The following is a 15,798-nucleotide window of genomic DNA, read 5'->3' as shown; positions in this document are numbered from 1 at the left end:
TTATGATTAGATAAAGCTCTAATCAATAATTTAAATGTTCTACTATACTTCTTTTTTTATGGGTATGCAGTCTCTTACAATGAAGGTGTTTGCTAAACCTATTCATAATTTTTCTCTAAGATTCTCATAACATTTTTTCCACAATCATTTGTCCGTTGTAAATTTTAAAAAATAATTTACCATTTCCTGTGATTCTTTTTGTCATTCTTCTAGATATAATTCTCCACTTACCTAATCTACAAATAATGCTTTTGTAGTTCTATGAAAGTAAATATTTAATCTTCAAAAATTTTGCTATATGTTTTATACATTAAAAACATACTCAAATCAAGATAAAAAGCCAAAACTTTACATCAAAGCCCAAGGAATTTAAATTTTCTTGTCTATGTAAGCCTAACCCAACTAGAGACAGAAATATAGGTTTAACAGTATCTGAGGGACCAATATCAGGATATCATCTGTTCAAAAAAATTTTGGTCTCAAGACCCTTTCACACCTTAAATTACTGAAGACTCTAAAGAGTTTTATTTATTGGGCGGGGGTTATTAATAATGATATCTAATTATTCAAAATGAAAAACTGTTTATGTAATTTCAAAATTTTAAGCTTCATGGCTTCTTCACCAGTAGATTTCATCTCAAAAACACACTTTCTCTGCTCACCTATAAAAAGTAGCTCCTTATCTGTTAAAGTTTTACCATGAGATCGCAGCAATTCTGTCACATCTTCAGACTCCACTTCTAATTCTAGTTCTCTTGCTGTTTCCACCATATCTGCAGTTGCTTCCTCCACTGAAGTCTTGAACCCCCTCAAAGTCTCCATGAGGGCTGGAATTAACTTCTTCCAAACTCCTATTTATGTTAATATTTTGACCTCTTTCCATGAATCATGAATGTTCTTAATGTCATCTAAAATAGTGAATCCTTTCCAGAAGATTTTCAATTTACTTTGCCCAGAGGCATCAGAGGAATCCTTATCTATGCCAGCTATAGCTTAACAAAATGTATTTCTTAAAAAATAAAACTTGAGGGTTTCCCTGGCAGCTCGGTGATAAAGAATCCACCTGCCAATGCAGGAGATACAGGTTCGATCCCTGATCCGGGAAGATCCTACACGCCATGGAGCAACTAAGCCTGTGCCCCACGACTGCTGACCCTGTGCACTAGAGCCGGGGAGCCACAACTGCTGACGCCCATGTGCCGAGAGCCCGAGCCCCACAAAGGCGGCCACCGCAACAAGGAGCCCGCGCCACAGACAGCCAGCCATGCCCGCTCACTGCAACCAGAGAAAAGCCCGCAGAGCAATGAAGACCCAGCACAGCAAAAAAATAAATAAATACGCAACTTGAAGTTAAAATTACTCCTTGAACTATAGAATGGATGTTGTGTTAACAAGTATGGAAACGACCATACGTGAATCTGTGTGTACACTGCCCTCAGCTCTTGGACGACCAGGTGCACTGCTACTGAGCAGTCATTTTGAAAGGAATCTTTTCTTCTGAGTAGAAGGTCTCAACAGCAGGCTTAAAATATTCAGTAAGCCATGTTTTAAAATCCAGCCTTTGCTGCTCCATTTATGGAGGACAGGAAGCATAGATGTAGTGTAATTCTTAAGGTCCCAGGATTTTCAGGATCAGAGCACTGGTTTCAACTTAGTTACCAGCTGCACTGGCCTCGAGGAACAGTCAGCCTGTCCTTTGAAGCTCTGAAGCCAGGCACTGACTTTTCATTTCCAGTTACCAAAGTCCTAGATGGCATCTTCTTCCAATAGAATGCTGCTCATCTACACCAAAAATCTACTGTTTAGTGTACCCACTTTCATTATCTTAGCTAAATCTTCTGGATAATTTGTTGCAGCTTCTATATGAGCACTCACGGCTTCATCTTGCAGTTTTAGGTTTTAGAGACGGCTTCTTGCCTTAAACCTCATGAACTCTGCGAGCTTCAAACTTTTCTTCTGCAGCTTCCTCACCTCTCTCAGCCTTAACTGAATTGAAGAGAATTAGGGTCTTGCTCTTGGTTAGGCTTTGGTTTACGGGAATGTGGTGGCTGGTTGGATCTATCCAGATAACTAAAACATTCTCTGTATCAAGACGAATAAACAACTAAAAATAAAATAAATAGGCTACAAGGATATATTGGACAACACAGAGACTATAACCAATACTTTATAACAACTATGAGCTGTGCTTGGAGTATAACCCTGAAAAACTATGAATCACTACTGAAACCCATGTGCCCCAGAGCCTGTACACCTGAAACTTACAAAATATTATCAGCTACACCACAATTAAAACAACTTTTTTTCTCCGTATCAGCAATAAGGCTGTTTCACCTTCTTTATCTTTCATGTGTTCACTAGAGCAGTACTTTTAATTTCCTTTAAGAACTTCTCCTTTGCATTCGTTCATAACTTGGTTAATTGTTTGGTTCAAAGGGTTTAGTTTTTGGCCTGTCTGGGCTGTTAACATGCCTTCCTCACTAGGCTTCATTTCTAACTTCTGACTTAATGTGTAACTCTTCATTTCAACAGGTACTTAAGAGACCATGAGTAGGGCTATTTATGAACTGGCCTAATTTCCACAGTGCTGTGCCTCAGGGAATAAGGGGGCCCAAGGAGAGAGAGAGAGCTGTCGGAACACACGTTTATGGATTAGGATTAAGTCTGCCACCTGATATGGGGCATAGTTCACGGTGCCCAAAAACAACGACAATAATAGACATCAAAGACCACCGATGACAGATCACCATCACAAATAATGAAAAAGCTTGAAATATTTCAAGAATTACCAAAACATGACTCAGAGACACCAAATGAACAAATGATGTTGGAAAAATGGCACCAATAGACTTATCTGACACAGGTTTGCCACAAATCTTCAAGTTGTAAAAAACAGAATAAATGTGAAGCAAAGACAAGGATAATAAAACAAGGTTTGCCTGTACATACATGCAAGTTTCTCTACACGAGACATTCAGTTTTGTCCAGGGCCACACACACACACAGACAGGGTCCATGGATTCATAATTGCCAAACTCATAGTAACTACTAATGCTTTCTCCAAGTGACTTGTTTAAAGCAGGGTTTCTCAACCTCTGCAATAATGACACTGTAGAGCAGCTTGATTCTTTGCTGAGGGTAGATGTCCTGTTCATTGTAGAATGTTTCAGCTTCACTCCTGGACTCTATCCAACAGATGCCAGTAGCATCCTTCCTCAGTTATGACAATCAAAAATGTCGAGATACCACCTCACACCAGTCAGAACGGCCATCATCAAACGAACAATAAATGCTGGAGGTATGTAGAAAAGGGAACCCTCTTGCACTGCTGGTGGGAATGTAAATTGATATAGCCACTATGGAAGATGGTATGGAGATTCCTTAAAACACTAGGAATAAAACCACCATATGACTCAGTAATCCCACTACTTAAGCATATACCCTGAGGAAACCAGAATTGAAAAAAGACACACATACCTCAATGTTTATTGCAGCACTATTTACAATAGCTAGAACATGGAAGCAACCTAGATGTGCATCGACAGGTGAATGGATAAAGAAGCTGTGGCACATATATATAATGGAATATTACTCAGCCATAAAAAGGAATGTGTTTGAGTCAGTTCTAATGAGGTGGATGAACCTAGAACCTATTATACAGAATGAAGTAAGTCCGAAAGAGAAAGATAAATATCCTTTACTGACACATACATATATGGACTCTAGAAAGATGGCACTGATGGATTTATTTTCTGGGCAGCAGTGGAGAAGCAGACATAGAGAACAGACCTATGGACACAGTGGGAGGGGAGGAGAGGGTGAGATGTCTGGAGAGAGTAACAGGGACGCTTCCGTTACTGTATGTAAATAGACAGCCAACTGGAATTTGCTCTATGACTCAGGGAACTCAAATAGGGGCTCTGTGACCATCTAGAAGGGTGGGATGGGAGGGAGGTTCAAAAGGGAGGGGACACAGGTGTACCTGTGGCTGATTCTTGTTGATGTTTCACAGAAAACCACAAAACTCTGTAAAGCAATTATCTTTCAGTTAAAAAAATAAAGTGGCAACAAACAAACAAAAATGTCATTGGAGAATTCCTATCCCCCACCACTGAGAATCACTATTTTGGAGAAAAGTCATCTAGGAAGCCTGACCTCACCTTTTGTTGTTATTGTTGTTTAAAAAAGAGGATGGGGGCAATAAATTCTATTGTAGCTCTTTCTTCTCACCACTCCTAAATTTAATTATTTGATGGTGGAAAGCAACTGTCCATTCTGATTCCACACACATGTGCGTGTGTATCTTCTGTACCATAAGCACATTATTGTATAAGGAAAAGACAGGTCAGTGTTTCTCAACCTTGGGAGTGCATATCAAAATAACCTTTTCCAAAAAAAAAAAATATACACACACACACACACACACACACTAGGGTCCTGTCTCAGATACACCTTTACTCATCTAGCAAATATCTGAATGTCCATTCTATGCAAAATATTATTGCAGGTGATGGGGATACAGCAGTAGTAACAGACAAGATGCTGGCCCTCTTAGAATTCACATTGCAGTAGAAAGAGATAGACCATAAATATAGTCAGATAAAGAGTATTATTTCAGATAGAACTATAGAGACATAAAAGTTTAATAGGACCATTTTCTGCATTCTCACCAATAATATTCAGTAGATAGTATCAAAGTACTGAATGAATTTGTTAAGAGTTTGGTACTGAGAAAAACTGTGGCCTTTACTCTCTGGGAAATTATAAGCTCAAGACTAACAGTTACATTCTCTCACAGTTTCAATTCTAACTTCCATGAGTTCAATGAAAACACTACATTAAACCCTTGAAAATGGTAAAGTTTAACGATTTTATAAATTGGGGGTTGGGGGAGTTCCTGCACTTCTGAAGGCAACTGTAGGCTATGGGAGAGAGAATAGTCCAGGAACAAGGCTGTCTCCTGCAGAAGTTATTCAAAGGAAAAAACATCCGCTGACAAGCTGACAGTCAAGGATTGTTCACAACAAATCTGGCAAGACTGAGGAAGAGGACTTTTTTCTCTTTCATTTTATACTTCTGTGAAAAACTGGTACCAAAAACCTGAAATAAGTAAGTTTTCTGCTCTTCAATTTTTCCTAAGAAGCAAAATAAAACAAATCACACACACCCCTCCCCACCTGCCAAAACAAAAAAACAATAAAAAAAACTCTTGCATATCCTTTCTACGGTTAAAAAACAGGAGTGTGGAGAAAAGGGAGCCCTCCTACACTGCTGATGGAAACGTAAATTTGTACAGCCTCTATGGAGAGCACTATGGGAGGTCCTTAAAAAACTAGTACAACTGGTGCTGCCGTATGACCCAGCAATCCCTCTCCTGGGCGTGTGTCTGGAGAAAACTACAATTCAAGAGACACACGCACCCCTAGGCTCACAGCAGCACTACTGACAACAGCCGCGACACAGAGGCAGCGCAAATGCTAATCAGCAGACAGACAGATCAAGATGTGAAATGTGCTCAGCCACAAAAATGAATGAAATAGTGCCATCTATAGCAACCTGGATGGATCCAGATATTACCATACTCAGCAAAGTAAGTCAGAAAAACAAGCACCATATGATATTACTTACGTGTACATGTAGAATCTAAAATATGACACAAATGAACTTACGTATGAAACAGAAGGGCTTCCCAAGAGGCTTGGTGGTAAAGAATCTGCTTGCCAAGCAGGAAATACGGGTTCAATGCCTGAGTTGGGAAGATGCCCTGGAGAAAGAAATGGCAACCCACTCTAGTACTCTTGCCTGGGAAATCCCATGGACAGAGGAGTCTGGGGGGATACAGTCCATGGGGTCGCAAAGAGTCAGACACAACTTAGTGACTAAGCACCAACACTGAAACAGAAACAGATTCAGAGACACAGAAAACAAACTTATGGATGCCAGCTATTTTATATATATATATATATATATATACACACACACACACACACACACACATATAATGGATAAACAACAGGGAACAATATCCTGTAATAAAACACAATGGAAAAGAATATGAAAAAGAAAGTATATTTAGGCATAACTTAATCAATTTGCTATAAAGCAGAAATTAACATAACATTGTAAATCAAGTCTACTTCAATAAAATAAATTTTTCTAAAAAGAAAACAAATCTATCGCTACCAAAGGAGAAAGAAGATGGCGGAAGGATATATTAGGAGTTTGGGATTAACATATACACATTATTGTACATAAAATAAACAATAAGGTCCTACTGCATAGCACAGGCAACTACACTCAGTATCCTATAATAAACTATAATGGAAAAAATATGAAAAAGAATATATATGTGTGTGTATACATACATGCACAAATATGTATCACTTTGCTATATACCAGAAAGTAACACATTGTAAATCAACTACACATCAAAAATAAATAACTAAAAGTTGTGAGTATCAAATAAGAAAAAGATTAAACACTTCTCTGTCATATCAAAACTACTTAAAGGTACCACTTAAATACACTCAGCATTTAGGAATCAGAAAAAAAGGTCAGATGCCAGAAAATGTTTATCTAATGTTTCAATACACACTCCATTCCATACACACAAACAGCAGTAACCTGTTCATCTTTTAAGAGTGATTCTCAAATGGATGTTTCACAAACTTCACAGACAGCTCCCAAGGATCCTATTCCACAAGTGTGTAACTCACGAATTTCTAAGTATTCCATGCCTGCAAGGAAGGAGCTACATTTAATAGCTTTTAATTGCTCAAAGAAACAAAGAAGGAACTGCAGAGAAAAAGGCAGATTCATCTTCCTCTTAAGAGCCTGAGGTTTGTCCCTGCCATCTCTAAAACAAGCATTCAGAACAAGCTTGTTCTTTCCTCAAAACTCTAATGTGATGCAAGAACTCTATAAAATCTTCCAATGGCTGCTCCCCAGTTTCAAATCCCACAGTTTAGAACACGAGATAATCCAGGAATTGGCCCCTACATACTATGATAATGACAGCACAAAGAACACAGGAGGAAATGGAGCTATAATGGAGTATTATTAGTATTAAATCTGAAGTAGGCTGTGATAAACTCAGATGCACACTGTAATCCCTAAACACTAAGAAAAATATAGTTCTTAAAAATCACACATTTTAAATGGTAAAAAGAAAATACAAAAGGTAATAAAAACAGTGGGAAAAAAATGACATGACATATATAGAAAATGAAAAGTAAATGGGAGATGAAATTCAACCATTTCAAAAATAGCATTAAATAGGAAAGAATTATAAAACACTCCATTAAAAAGGCAGATGGCTAGACTAGATTTAAAAAAGCAATACCCACCTATATGCCATCTACAAGAGAAACTTACAAACAGGTTGGAAGGATGGGAAAAGATGTAACATGCAAACAATAACTATCAGAGAACTGAAGCAGCTCTATTAATATCTGACAAAATATGACTACATAAAAAAAAGTTGAGATAAAAAGGCATTTTATAATATTAAAAGTACCAATTCAATAGAAGATATTAATGAATATAAGCATATGCACCTAAGAATCAGGCCCAAAATAGGGGAGGCAAGAAAATGAGAGAAATGAAGGGGAAAACAGGCAATTAGTAACAGCAACAGCTTCAATACCCTACCCTCTTACATATAGAACAAGTAAACAGGAAATCAGTAAGAATAACCCGAACAATACTGCTAACTAATGTGATCTAGGTGACACATATTCAAGACTCCACCCAGCAACAGAATTCACATTCTTCTGAAGCATTCGTGGAATAATCTCCAGGACAGACTGTACGACAGACAATAAAGTAAAAGTGTTAGTTACTCAGTTGTGTCTGACTCTGCAACCCCATGGACCATAGTCCGCCAGGCTTCTCTGTCCATGGGAACTTCCCAGGCAAGAATACTAAAGTGAGTTGCCATTTTCTTCCCCAGGGGATCTTTCAGTCCCAGGGATGGAATCCAGGTCTCTGCATTGCAGGCAGATTCTTTACTATCTAAGCCACCAGGGAAGATCAGACAATAAAACAAGTTTCAAATTTAAAAGAACTGAAATAAGACAAAGAATACAAATAATATTCCCCAATCACAATGCAATTAAATTAGAAAACAAACAAAAATTGGAGAAATCCACAAATGTTTGGATACTAAACAAGACACTTCTAAACAACATTTGGGTCAAACACAAAATCATGAGGGAATTTAGTTAGAATGCATTTTGAACTGGAAACAAAATCAAAACATATAGGATAGTAAACACAGAAGAATTTAAAGGGAACTTTACAGCTGTACACACCAATATGAGAAAAGGAAAAAAGTATGCTTTTTCCCGATTGCTTAAGACGGAAACCAACTAAACCCAGAGCAAGCAGAAGAAAAGAAATTACAAATGTAAGAGGGAAAATCAGTATCATGGAAAAGAGAAAAAAATAGAAAAAAAATTAATAAAATCAAAAGTTCGTTCTCTGAAAAGAAAAATAATTTAACAAATCTTTAGCTAAACTGACCAAGAAAAAAACAATAAAGACGAATTACCACACCAGGAATGAAAGGTGTATATCACTGACTTAAGAGAAATTAAAAGGATTATGAGGGAATGTTTTTACAACGTTAAGCCAACAAATTAGACATTACAGATAAAATGAAAAAAATTCCCTGAAAGACACAAACCAACAGAACTGACTAAAGAGGAAACAGAAAGTCTAATCAGACCTAAATGAAGAAACAGAATTAGTAACTTAAAAGACTTCCACAAAGAGAAGGTCTGGCCCATACAACTTCACTGGTGAATTCTACCAAACGTTTAATCCTTCACAAACTCTTCTAGAAGAGAGCAGAGAACACTTCACAGTTCATTCTATGAGGCCAGCATCACCCTTATACCAAAGAAAAAGATATCACAAGAGAGAGAGAAACAAAACATAAGCAAGCTAAACCCAGCAACACACAAAAGGGATTATATGTGTCTGGCTGTTCTTAAAACATTAAACATAACATTATCATAAAAGCAGAGATGTCACTTTGCCGACAAAGCTCTGATAGTCATAGCTATGGATTTTCCAGTAGTCATGTATGGATGTGAGAACTGGACTATAAAGAAGGCTGAGCGCTGAAGAATTGACGCTTTCAAATTGTGATGCTGGAGTAGACTCTTGAGAGTCCCTTGGATAGCAAGGAAATAAAACCAGCCAATCCTAAAGGAAATCAACCCTGAATTGATTGGAAGGACTGATAATAAAGCTGAAGCTCCAATATTTTGGAGTCGACTCATTGGAAAAGATCCTGATGCTGGGAAAGATTGAAGGCAAAAGGAGAAGAGGGAGGCAGAGGATGAGACGGTTGGATGGCATCACCGACTCAGCAGACATGAATCTGAGCAAACTCAGGGAGATAGTCAAGGACAGGGGAGACTGGTGTACTGCAGTCCATGGGCTTGTAAAAAGGCAGACACCACTTAGCAACCAAACAACAATCATGCAATTCAGCAACCTGACTTATATGAATATTCCCAAGAGAAATTAAAACACACATCCACACAAATTGAAGGTTTGCAGCAACCCTGCACTGTAAAATGATGGTTCACATTTTTTAGCAATAAAGTATTTTTAAATTAAGATATGTATATTGTTTTTTCAGGCATAATGGTGTTGCACACTTAATACTCTATAGCACAGTATAAACATAACTTATACACGCACTGGGAAACCAACCAATTGTGACTTGTTTTATTGAAGTACTAGCTTTCCTGCAGTGGTCTGGAGTCAAACCTGCAATATCTCCAAGATATACCTTGTTTTTGTTTAGTCACCAGGTCATGTCCAACTCTTTTGCGACCCCCATAGACTGTAGCCTGCCAGGCTCCTCTGTCCATGGGATTTCCCAGGCAAGGATACTGGAATGGGTTGCCATTTCCTTCTCCAGGGGATCTTCCTGATCCAGTCCAGGGGTTGAACCCACATCTCCTGTATTGGCAGGCAGATTCTTTACCACTGAGTCACCAAGGAAGCCACAACTTGCAAATTATAGTGGTTGCCTGAGGCTGAGAGGGCTTCCCACATGGCTCAGGGCTAAAGTACTACCTGTCAATGTAGGAGACTCAAGAGATGGGAGTTTGATCCCTGGGTCAGAAAGATCCCCTAGAGAAGGAAATAGCAATCCACTACAGTATTCTTGCCTGAAAAATTCCATGGACAGAGGAGCCTGGCGGGCTAATAAGTCCACGGGGGTCACAAAGACTCAGACATGACTGAGCACGCACACACAAGGCAAAGGCTAAGAGAAAGGAGAGGAGGTTAGGAGAAACAGAAGTAACTGCTCATTGGCACAAAGTTTCTTTCCGAGGTGATAAAAATGTTCCAAAATTAGACTGTGGCTGATAGGTGCAAAACCCTGTGAATTTACTAAAAAACAAACAAAACACACTGAATTATAAATTATTTAATAGGTAGATTTTCTGAATCATATCTCAAAAAGATATTAAAAACAAACTCCAGCTCAGATTTAGTTTGTTGGCCCAAGATCATACAGTCAGAAAGTGGCAGAGCTAAGTTCCAAACCCAAGTCTTTTAATACAGTAGCAGTTGCCATTTATCAAGTGCCAACTATGTGCCAGGGGTTTTACACACTCTCATTTAATTCAACAATTCTGGGAGCAAGACGCAACTACTTTCCATTTCTAGGTGAGGAAACACAAACTTAAGTGAAATAACTTGCCCAAAGTCACAGAGCAGATAAATTAATGAGCTAGAATTAAAAGTATATGTTCCAGCATTCCAGACATTCAATTAAGACTGCTGCTGCTGCAGCTAAGTCGCTTCAATCGTGTCCAACTCCTAGCGATCCCATGGAGCCTACCAGGCTCCTCCAACCATGGGATTTGCCAGGCAAGAGTACTGGAGTGGGTTGCCATTGCCTTCTCCTCAATTAAGACTATCATACTTGTTTTCCATATCCATGAATGACATCTATTATTATTTACTTAACATTTAAGTCATTTACTCCTCTTGCCTGAGAAAGCCATGGAAAAGAATGATGCTATAACCTGAGAGGGTAAAATTGGGGCTACAGACAGGAATAGAAAAAGTGGCAGGTGAGAACTTAAGACTGACATAATGGCACCCAGGGGAGGAACTGCACATACAGTGCCCACTGAGAGACAAGGCCTGCTGAGAAGGGGGCACAGCCTGACAGACAGATTGCAGGAGGTAGCAGACCAAGATGAAAGGGATGAGACTGAGATATAAGTTAAGAGCTGAGGCCCAAGAGGTGCCAATGGACTCAAAAAAGGAGACTGAGGTGGAAAAACAGAGATGAAAGCTGAGTAGGTATGACTAATACAAAAGGGTGCAACGGAAGAGCTGGGAGACCCCTAAAGAGGCCATAGGAAAAGCTGTCCCGTGATTCAGAAAACACTACCCTAGCCAGTACTGCTCGAGTCAGCAGGTCAAGTTTCTCAAGAGGTCTGTTTGTGGCCAAAGTGAACCTAGCCAACAAGGTGAAGTCGGTTCTAACACAGCAAAGCACAGGTGTGGGTGAAGAAACAGGATAACCGATCATGAAAGACATTAAGGTCAGAGAAAAGGAATCCCAAGCTCAAAAGTGTGGCTTCTAGGTGCTGAGGAAACTAGGTGAAGGGTAGGGAGTTCTTCTGACTTTATAAATAGAACCTGGACTCTCAGTCGGTGGAACACTGCTAGTAAGCAAAGAAAATAGACCGAAGTTAATTAAGCAGCATCTCAAAAGCAATAATTCAAAAGCCAAAACACAGGAGCTTTCTAAACCAGTAATGCACCAGGACATACAAAAGAATCCAGATATTACTGATCATCTCTAACAGTTAAGCGATCCAGTCAGTACATCTAAATTTAAGTGAGGATGATATACAGAAATCCAGCTTTATGATAAAAGATAAAGTGAAAGATAATTTGTTTCATTAAGGGACTATTTAAAATAAGTTTCTTTAAATTACCAAGGTCACTCACTGTTAAATAAGTGCTTTAACCCTATACACAAATTTCCAGAGCATTGCTATAGTACATCTATATAGTGTTTCATTTAGAACTCTTAACCAGTTTCTGAGTTGGGAAATACTTCTATTAGGTTCCCTCTCTGACCCGCTACAGTATCAGCTGAGAATGTCTGCAGGCTGCAGTCCCCCAGTCTCCTCGACTGAGGTCTCTGGATTCCAGGCATCTCTGTTCGAATCATTTAACCAACAGACATGCTGGTTTTTAACTTACCTGCCCATACCTTGGATTAGGCTACTTACTGGCTCTACACGAGTAATTCTACACTTGCAATTCCAATTTGTTCTGCTGGCTTCAACTCCACTGCCCACCCTTCATGCAGCAGTTTGCTCTTATGTCCCTCAAAAGCCAGCTGTTGCTAACTCTGAAGTCCAGCTAACTCCATTTCTCCAGAACGTGACTGTCCCTTCCCTCGCTGTTCAAAGTTCTCACTCCTGGCATGACCCAGTCTGACACTCTGGAACTACACACTGCCTAGCACACAAGCTTCCGAAAGTAGGGGAAACTCCCCCCACTCAGAGAACTATCCAATAGAGAAGCTCTTGTTTACCATCTACATACATACATACCAAACACATATATAAAATCTTTAAAAGCTGTTTGAATTATCTGATTTTACCCTAATTAATTTACACTAATAAAAACATAATACTAAAGATAGCTAAGTAGGTCCTTTCTGACTTTCATCCTTTTTAATCCGAGTTTCCTCAAATGGAAAAGAAGAGGAAATGCAATCAAAAGCTATTTCTTAAAAAACAAACAACAACAAAAAAAACTTTTCGTTAACTGCAGGAAAAGTTTCATGATTTAATCTGCATCAACACTAAGATTTGCAGTTCTCCTAAATTAAATATTTGATCCTTTTTTGGTGGCAACGAAAAACATATTCAAATGAAATAGCCCCATATAACACCAAATTGCCAAAAATATACTTGTAGTTTTTGCTCCTCTAATATTAAAGGATATTAAAAAGATAAAAGACCACCTGACCTGCCTCTTTGAGAAACATGTATGCAGGTCAGGAAGCAACAGTTAGAACTGGACATGGAACAATAGACTGGTTCCAAATAGGAAAAGGGGTACGTCAAGGCTGTATATTGTCATCCTGCTTATTTAACTTCTATGCAGAATACATCATGAGAAACGCTGGGCTGGAGGAAGCACAAGCTGGAATCAAGATTACCAGGAGAAATATCAATAACTTCAGATATGCAGATGACACCACCCTTATGGCAGAAAGTGAAGAAGAACTAAAGAGCCTCTTAATGAAAGTAAAAGAGGAGAGTGAAAAAGTTGGCTTAAAGCTCAACATTCAGAAAATGAAGATCATGGCATCTGGTCCCATCACTTCATGGCAAATAGTGGAAACAGTGGCTGACTTTATTTATCTGGGCTCCAAAATCACTGCAGATGGTGATTGCAGCCATGAAATTAAAAGATGCTTACTCTTTGGAAGGAAAGTTATGACCAACCTAGACAGCATATTGAAAAGCAGAGACATTACTTGGCCAAAAAGGGTCCGTCTAGTCAAGGCTATGGTTTTTCCAGTGGTCATGTTTGGATGTGAGAGTTGGACTATAAAGAAAGCCGAGCACCAAAGAATTGATACTTTTGAACTGTGGTGTTGGAGAAGACTCTTGAGAGTCCCTTGGACTGCAAGGAGATCCAACCAGTCCATCCTAAAGGAGATCAGTCCTGAGTGTTCATTGGAAGGACTGATGTTGAAGCTGAAACCCAAATACTTTGGCCACCTGATGCAAAGAGCTGACTCATTTGAAAAAACCCTGATGCTGGGAAGATTGAGCACAGGAGGAGAAGGGGACAACACAGGATGAGATGGTTGGATGGCATCACCAACTCAATGGACATGGGTTTGGGTGGACTCTGGGAGTTGGTGACGGACAGGGAGGCCTGGCATGCTGCGGTTCATGGGGTCGCAAAGAGTCGGACACGACTGAGTGACTGAACTGAAAAGGATATTTTACTCAGGCTATGTATGGCTCTTGTCCACCAAGAATGAGAGAAAACATACTACAAGAGGAACATGGGTTAATAAAATCTCATTAAAATACACTTTAAGGACCCCTAACTCCAAGAATGGGTTCAATTAGCCATTTGCCTCTTTGATGCTCTCAAAGCACAAGTAGCATAACTGTTCTTATCTAATTCCTGATTTTCCCATACTAGAAAGCAGAGCCCCTGTTTTATACATAGATATATCTTCATTTTCAAGGACCAGCAGGTAGTAGGCATACAAATGTTTGTTATCTAATAATATAACCAGGATGTTAATTATAATGATTTCCACAAAAATAATTACAAGGAAAACAGCACACACACATATATATATATATGGTCTGGAAGTCAACAACTGAAGACTAACCTATCAAATTATTGTTTCTGTTTGTTATTTTAGTCACTAAGTCATATCTGATTCTTTTGCGACTCCACGGACTGCAGCCTGCCAGGCTCCTCTGTCCATGGAATTTCCCAGGCAAGAATACTGGAATGGGCTGCCATTTCCTTCTCCAGGGAATCTTCCTGACTCAAGGACAGAACCCACATCTCCTGCACTGGCAGGCAGATTCTTTACCACTGAGCCACCAGGCAAGCCCAGCCTACCAAACACATGAATTTAAAAATACAAATAATACAAACCAAGAGCAACTGCTTCTAAATTATAATTTGGATAATAATCTAAGGAGTTATATCAATTAAAGTTACAGTGTGTGTTTTAATAAATAAATCCCCAAACTGTGGCATAACACATGTGCTTAGTCGTTCAGTTGCGTCCGACTCTCTGGAACCCCATGGACTGCAGCCCACCAGGTGCCTCTGTCCATGGGGATTCTCCAGGCAAGAGTACTGGAGTGGGTTGCCATGCCCTCCTCCAGGGGATCTTCCCAACCCAAGGATTGAACCCAGGTCTCCCACATTGCAGATGGATTCTTTACCATCTGATCCAGATGGCCTAACATAATAGTTAATTTTTATTTCATGTCTTTAGGGTTTACCAGGTGGCACTGTTCAATAAGTGGATTACCCATATACACAATCTTCCAGAGCATTTCCATAGTAAACCTATACAGTATTTCAATTAGAACTCTTAACTAGTTTCTAAGTTGGGAAATAGTTCTATTAGCTTCCCTCTAATAGGTAAAGAACCCACCTGCCCATGCAGGAGACGTAAGAGACATGGGTTCGATCCGTGGGAGGGGAAAGAGCCCCTGGGGGAGGAAATGGCAGCCCACTCCAGTATTCTTGCCTGGAGAATCCCATGGACAGAGAAGCCTGGTGGGCTACAGTCCACAGGGTTGCAAAGAGTCAGATGTGACTGAAGCGACTTAGGACTTAGCATGTATGAAACCCCAAAAGACACGTTAATGATCAGCTGGAGGCGTGAAAAAGCTGGAGATGACCCAGATGACAAATATCCAGCTCTCTTGGACCCCTCCTTTCCAAAGCTGCTCTGGCAGCCAACACCCAGCCAGCACTGAAGAAAACAGAGGGCTGTTCAAAGGAGGTTTGTGTTTGCCAGAGTTGAAGAAACACTCAATTACATATTTTTTAGTAGCTTAGTTTTCTACAGCCAGTTCTCAATCATATGGCCATCCTCAAGTGCAAGAGGGGCTGGTCATTATAAGTTAGCTGGGATCCAAGAGGAAAAGAAACAATACTGGTAAAAAGCAAGCCAGTCTTCACCTAAGAGGTTTTAAAGTACAGGGGCGGGGGCACCGCACCAGCTGATCCTCACTC

General features: G+C 39.5%; 1 protein-coding gene across 9 annotated transcripts in view; it reads right to left on the bottom strand.

Annotated features, from left to right (window-relative positions):
* The window catches only part of ANKRD28 (ankyrin repeat domain 28), a 216,271-nt gene that overhangs the window by 184,600 nt on the left and 15,873 nt on the right, over positions 1–15,798 (bottom strand). The window lies entirely within an intron of this gene.

Source organism: Bos grunniens, chromosome 1, assembly GCF_055505025.1.
Source record: "Bos grunniens cultivar Pamir isolate PY7600 chromosome 1, Bosgru_T2T1.0, whole genome shotgun sequence".
Classification (NCBI taxonomy): domain Eukaryota; kingdom Metazoa; phylum Chordata; class Mammalia; order Artiodactyla; family Bovidae; genus Bos; species Bos grunniens.
The sequence above is the reverse complement of the archived record's forward strand: the minus strand, read 5'-3'. Positions and strand labels throughout refer to the sequence as shown.